Source organism: Pipistrellus hanaki (genome assembly GCF_964339955.1).
Source record: "Pipistrellus hanaki genome assembly, chromosome: 1".
Taxonomy (NCBI): Eukaryota; Metazoa; Chordata; class Mammalia; order Chiroptera; family Vespertilionidae; genus Pipistrellus; species Pipistrellus hanaki.
The window spans coordinates 56442973-56450855 of record NC_140503.1 but is presented as its reverse complement, the minus strand read 5'-3'; positions in this window follow the sequence as shown (position 1 = coordinate 56450855).

Sequence of the window (7883 nt, the reverse complement as noted above, 5' to 3'; positions counted from 1 at the left end):
GGAAAGAACAAAGGAAGCTCTAAAGGTCAGCTTGCAACCAATGCTTCTGAGAAAAAAACAACATGTCATGGAAAAATCATTGCAGGAGACTCTGGGAGAATTCCACTAACTCTTCCCCACAGCTGGCAGCTGGAGGTGAGCTCAAGGAAGGAGAGTGCACCACTGAGTGGGAACCCTTTTGCTGGATGCCCAGACCATTTAGAAATGGTCAAAGGGGAGAGGCCAAACCATGTGCTTGGTGGGCACTTAATGCAGACATGGCTGTTGGAGAGAGACTTCTCATGGAAGCCATTGAAAGGCACCAGAAAGATATCTGCCTGCTAAGAGGCTGAGCCAAAGAGTCAGCCCTCAGTGCACAACTTCTAACACAAAGAACATTTGCAGGAATGGACAATCCAGTCCCTGGGTCTCACTGATCTCAGGCTGATGGCTTACCAACCGGCATTGCAAGTTGATATTAGCCAGGCCTCTTGTTAAGATTAATACCAGGTAGTGTGGTGAAGATCTCTGTGCCAATCACAGAAGACCAGCCACAACTGCTTGTTGTCAGTAGGTGCACAAGTCTTAGTACCTGTATGGTCCGTGCTCGTGATGTCACCACATGGGTCATCTACAGCCAGTTTCCCTAGATATTTCTAATGTTTTCCTGGGCAGAGATGTAGGGCCCATGCTGACATAAAGTTCTGTCTGGATTCCACATGGGGAGCAAAGGAGAACTTCCTCTTTGGATGAGACTCACTTTGGTGCTAAGATGACCCAGTTGCTGACAGGTCATGGTGTCCCCATTAGTTGCAAGAAGACACAAGAGGTCAAACCCCCTGCTGCAGGTCCCACATCTGACCCAGAGACCTGTAGGTCAATCTGACCTCTTTTAGAAATTCTGACATTGGAAACAATTTCAGTCTTCCCTTCCTTGTGCAGAAACAGTACTTTCAAGTAGAAACTAAAAGATTTTGTCTCATCTGTGACACCTTTCTAAACACACCATTATTTTAACTCCCACTAAAATGGTAAAAATATCTGCCATTTAAACTAGAATAAAATATTCTATCACTTAGCATTTTTGCTGTATTGATATACCTTTTTAGGATTATGTAGATACAGAATTTTAAATCATATACCATATCTATATACATAAAAAAGGGAAAGAAAAATAAATTTGATTTCATTTCTGAGTCTTGCTCTTCTATTGACCACTCAGAGTGAGTGTCTTCTTCCCCCCAGATAACAGAACTTCACTGCTACCAGAAGTGCAGGATGCAGAATATCTTAGAAGGGGAAACCAATAGCACTATTTGATTATTGGCATTAATAATTTGGATAATTACTAACTTTTAAAAATAGCTTAAATGTGTCTTCTCATGAAATTTTAAAAATTGTGTGTAAATTCTAATACATAAAGAGCATACAAATAAGAAAAAAATCTAAAAGAGAAAAGTCAGCAGAATGGCTATTATCAATAAATCAACAAACAACAAATGCGGGTAAGGATGTGGAGAAAAGGGAACCCTAGTACACTACTGGTGGGAATGTAGACTGGTACAGCCATCATGGAAAAAGTGTGGAATTTCCTCAAAAAATTAAATATGGATCTGCCATTTGACCCAGTGGTCCTACTTCCAAGAATATATCCTAAGGATCCTGAAATACCAATCAGAAAGAATATATGCACTCCCATGTTCATAGCAGTGTTGTTTACAACTAAAGGGCCGGTGCACAAATTTGTGCATAGGTGGGGTCCCTCATCCTGGCCTACAGGGATTGGGCCAAAACCGGCTCTCAAACATTCCCTGAGGGATCCTGAATTGCGAGAGGGAGGTACTCCAGTGACAAACCCTGGAATCAGGCTCCCTTCTCTCTGGTTCCAGTGTGTCACCCAAGAACTGCAGCTGCCAAGTCACCATAGCTAGGCAGCTACTGTGTTGAGCATCTGCCCCTGGTGATCATTGTGCATCATAGCTACTGGCTAGTCAGCCAGTTAACCACTCCCTTAGGTTTATATAGATAGATAGATAGATAGATAGATAGCTAAGATCTGGAAACAGCCCAAGGGCACATCAGTAGATGAATGGATAAAAAAAGCTGTGGGACAATTACACAACAAAATACTATGCAGCTGTAAGAAAGAAGGATTTCTTACCATTTGAAACAGCATAAAAGGATTTAGAAAGTATTGTGCTAAGTGAAATAAGCCAGACAAAGACAAGTATCTCATGATCTCACTTAAATGTGGAAGCCAATGAACAAAATAAATGGATGAACAAAATAGAATCAGAGACATTGAAGCATGCAACAGATGGATGTATTTCAAAGGGAAGGAGGCGGGGTCAGGAAGAGATTAACCAAAGAACTTATATGCATTCTAGAGGCCCAGTGCACAAATTCGTGCACCAGTGGGGTCCCTAAGCCTGGCCTGTGGGACATCTCCCTCAGGGGTCCTGGATTGGGAGAGGGCACAGGCCAGGCTGAGGGACCCCACTGGTATACAACTGGGGCCAGGAAAGGACATGGGAGATTAGCCAGTTGAGGAGGAACTGTGGGAGGGCTCCAGAGCGAGACTCGTCTCATTCAGTCCCAATCAGCCAGACCCCAGGAGCCAGCTAAACTACCAGTTGGAGTGTCTGCTCCCTGGTAGACAGTGTACATCATAGAGACAGGTCAAACAGTTGACTGTCTGCCCTCTGGTGGTCAATGCATGTCATAGTGAGCAGTTGAGCAGCCTTAGCATATCATTAGCGTATTATGCTTTGATTGGTTGAATGGACAACTGGACAATGGGACACTTAGCATTTTAGGCTTTTATTATATAGGATATGCATAACTCATGGAACTAGACAATAGGAAGGTCAAGGCCTGGAAGGGGGCACAAGCAGAGTAGAAGGAGTCAATAGGGGAAAAAAGGAGGACACGTGTAATACTTTCAATAATAAAGATAAATTTAAAAAAAATAAAAGTCATAAAAAGTTATCATTAAAAAGAAAGTATACAATATAATAGGGTGATACAATAGAATAGAAAAGATTGCACATACAAGAAATAAGCACAAAATATGTGCTTTTCTTTCTTAAAGACTTTCAAATGTAATACAAATAAATAAAATCAAACTATCAGCTTCATATCCTAAATTATATACCAAAAAAGCTAAAAACAAAAGAATAAATAAAATATATAGAAATAGTCAAACAAAAGGATAGAGTTGGCAATATTATTCAAAGTTTCAGACTAAAAGAATTAGGAAGGATAGGAGAGTATCAGTTCACATTTATAATACATATATAGATACAATATAGCTATAAAATAATAGAGCTTTATGTAACTAAATAGCATGCTATTGACATAAATAATGCAAGCATTGTTTGAAATATAAGGATATAGTCACAGAAAGTCAATTTTCTTAGGAAACAGCTCACCTATATCACCAACTTTGACAGATCAAATGTAGGACAGATCAGGCTACATAACAAAATGGATTTAATAGGCACAATAGTGCTCGCCCATAGAGAATACAACCTGTTTAAATGTCTATAGTGTTTATAAAAACAAATTATATGTTAGATAACTCAGTAAATTATTAAATGTAGAAATATAAATATCACATTTATATTATAATAAAACTAACATTATTTACAAAGATAGGGTGTCCCCCCCAAAATGTACACACATTTTGAATAATTATTCATTCCAATGGGTTAAATCTGAAAAGAAAAAAACATCAAGTGAGCTATCAGAAAAAAGTATGTATACATTTTTTTGGTACACCTTGTATATAAACAGTAACATCAAAAACTTTACTCATGGAAAAGACAATTCTCTAAATAAAGCAGGTCAAAAGAAAAAAAATGAAATTGTAAACTCTAACAAAAGAGACATTGAGAATTCCACATAAAATGTATTTTATGCTGATCTAGCAGTACTCAGAGGTAGATCTATACGCATAAATAGATTTAGTAACAAATAAGAAAAATGAAAGTTTACATTCTACTAAAGAAGTTAGAAACTGCCAAAGTAACTAAAGGAAAACATGAAGAAGAAATTGAGAAAGAAAAGCAGGAAAATAAATAAAAACTGAGTCATTAGAGTGAGAGAGAAAAAAGTTGAATCTCAGTTTCTTCACTTACTAGTGGAGGGATGGTTACCAAGCCTCCTGAAGAGTCCACTTTCTCAATATGTAACATGAAGATTATTAAAAGAATCTACTCCTGACGGATGTAGCAAGGAAATAATATCCTGTGTATTAATAGCTAAGCATAGTAACTGGCTGAGCACTTTTTGGCTAAATAGTTAATCAAGTGTTAGACATAATTTTAGGAGAAGGCAAAAACAGGACAGCTGATAAACTCAAGTGCTGTTTGTTGTTATTGTTAAAAAGAAAAAATATCAAAGGATAAAATATACACAAATTTATATTGAGCACTATGGGTACAACTTTGGAGAAGAATGCTCTTTAAAACTATACTAATAAGTTATTAAATTCCAATGAAAAGTATCATTTCTAGGAAAACATAAATTACGAAAATTAAGACAAGAAATAGAATACCAGATAAATTCTAATACTTTTTTAAAGTAAATACAAGCTTCAAAAACATGTTAGTCTGCAGTCATATGTGTAGGAGGCACAGACCCTACATATTTCACTAGAGCCTGAGGACATAATTACTTCGTAAAAGGACAGCCTAATGGCATAAAAGTTCAATTTTGTTCCATTGCTCTGGTTAAGAAAGCAAGAATATATGCAGTTCCTCCTCAGAAAGTCTCCCTCATTTGGTTGACATCGCAGGATAGCCAAGCTTCAGTTATCTAGAAAATTAATTTACATGGAAGGACTGCGATGAAGCAGCCTATATGGCACTCTTGCATAACACTTAACTAATGTATTTTCAGCTTGTGTAGTTCAAGATGAGGAATGCAAAAGAACTCAAAGTTTGAGGTTAAGATCCAGGTAATGAATGTCATTGCTTCATAGAGGGTGATAAGCAATGACATCTGGAGCAAGAAAAATGATTTCTTTATCAGCCTGGAATATCTCTCAGCAGAAGGTGGTTGGGGCCAAAGCTAAGCAGTCAACATTTTAGAGACATGAGTAACTACCAAGCTGTGGATGCAGCTGCAGAGCTGTGGGGCCAGAGCACAGGCCTCTGTTCTAAAGCAGCTCTTTCTCCAAAGTTGGAGGCTCACTTGAGCTTCTAAATACAGTTCATCTGCTTTTAGATGACCAAGAGATCAGGAAACAGAGATATTTCACATACAGCCTTCTCAGTTTTAATTCCAAATCATTTGTGTACTTGCATTTTCTAATTTCCCTTTTGTACTTCTTCAACAAAGTGGTAAAAATATTCTCAGGAAGGTGAGTTCAGAGAAGCAAGCAATATCACATCTTGAAAAATGTTAAATTACTCCAGTTGCTAATGCAACCAGCACATTGCTGATATGGTCATCAGTTCTATGATTTCCTAATGCTCTCAGGCATATTTGTAATATGAATTCTATTTTATTTATTTTTTATTGTTTTTTAGAAAGAGACAAAGAGAGAGGGAGAAAGAAAGAATCTGAGAGGGAAGCATTGATCGCCTGCTTCCCCAATGCTCTTCACTGGGGAAGGAACTTGAAACCAGCCATGCAGGTACCCTGACCAGGAATAGAACCTGCAACGCTTTGGTGCATGGGATGATGTCCAACCAACTAAGCCACATCAGCCAGGGTGAATTCTATTAAAAAAAAAAAAAATATATATATATATATATATATATATATATATATATATATATATATATATATATATATTTCTGTAGACTTTGGACTTTATATGTCCAAAACTGAGCTCTCCATTTTCCCCCCCAAAGCAGCTCTTCTAAAGCTCAGTAAATGACAACCCCATCCTTGCCATAAATCTTGGAATCATCTTTGACTCCTTTCCTTCACCTCATATCTGATCCATCAGCAAATCCTATTGGCTTGAGAATATATCCAGAATCTAATCACATTTCACCACCTCCACTGCTACCCCCTGATCTGTGCTATGATCATCATTTCTCACCTGGATCACTACCTCCCATCCTTGACCCCTTCTGTCTTATTTCAGCATTCTTTTAAATGAAGTAAAATCTATTTAAATGAAATAGAGTGTGTTCTTCCTCTTATTAAAATCTTCCAATGCCTTTCCATCTCACTCAAAAAGTTTGCAAGGCCCTACAACTGCAACCTTCATCCTCCGCATCTGTGACCTCATTTCCTACAACTGTGTGTTGCCCCCGTCACTCTGATTAGACCACAGCAGACTTCTTACAGGTTTGTGCCTCAGGACCCCAGTGCTTGCTGTGCCCTCTGCCTGGAATGCCTTTCCCCCAGATGTCACTTCCTTCAAATTTGGTTAAACACCTCCTGCTCTCCCATTACCACGCTTGGCAGATTACATATTCTCACTGAGGCCTTCCCTTGGCCACTCTCTGTAAACCACAAGCTTACATTCCACGTCTCACTCTTTCGCTTTGCCTTTCTCCTTAACATTCGGCACTATTTTAATAACTTCTATTTACTGTCAGACTTATTTTTGTCTGGTCTTTTCCCTGCTATGTCCCCAAAGTCTAGACCAGTGTCTAGCACATGGAATGCATTCAACAAATATGTGTTAAAAGTATAAATAAATCAAGACACTGGGGGAATAAGAGGTATAAAGATAACCTCCTTTGAGGCAGGTCTCTGACTCTCTGTGGTGCTTCACCCCACCAGTTCAGCTCACACCAGTCATGCCCCACATTCCACACACACCGCTATGTGTCTCTGAACATGTGAGTCCTCCTGTCTGGGACTTTTGACTCTTTCGTGTTTATCTCACTGTTATTTTTTAACTCCCATTTATTCCATTACCAACGAGTTAATTACTAGACAGTTTCTCACGAGTTTATTTAGCATCTGGTATTTCCTCTTTTGTCAATTCAATAAAAATGTGCCAGCCTCTGAAGATATAAAGATATATTGTTCTAAGCTCTCAAGATATTAGACAACTATGTTTTCTGTCCTCAAAACCTTTATTCTCTAGCCCTAGATGGTTTGGCTCAGTGAACAGAATGTCAGCTTGCAGTCTGAAGGGTCCTGGATTCAATTCCAGTCAAGGGCACATGCCTGGGAAGGAGGCTGGATCCCCAGTATGGGGCATGCAGGAGACAGCTGATCAATGATTTTCTCTCATCATTGATGTTTCTATCTCTCTCTACCTCTCCTTCCTCTCTGAAATCAATAAAAAAAAAAATAGATTTTGTTAAAAAGTGTATGCTCTAGACTGATGAGCAAATAAGTACACAAAATAATTGTGGATTATGAAAAAGACTGTAAAGGAAATAAAAGAGGAAACAATGACAGAGAATAATGAAAAGGGAAGTACTTAGGGTATTCAGGAAAGGTATCTATGAAAAAATATTTGATAAGAAGATCCTGACATTCATGCACCTTAATTGAGCCCTATGTTCTTGGAAAAGTGATAGTCAAGAATTCTCACCAGCCTTTCTTTGTTCCCCCAATTCCCCACTCTTTTGTGTTCTAGAAAACAGCTAACTGCAATGATCACCATTCCCCACATGGCTTACATAAGACCTGCTGTCCACTCTTTCTCATGATTCCCACAAGACTCATAGAAGACTTCCATGTCTACCTGTGACAAAACCAAACTCAGCCGGGTCCCTTCTGGCCTGAATCTGTTTCCTCATGAATTATTAACAGATAATTGAATTATTTGTTCCCCTGAAACTAGCTAGACATAGAAACAAACATTTCCTGTTTCACTGAAACTTCTTTCAATTGAAAAACAATCCCAACTGTAAATAACCCCACCTATAACTTGCCTACTCCTCCTTATAAAAATCTAAGGCAAATCCACCCTGCTGAGGTAC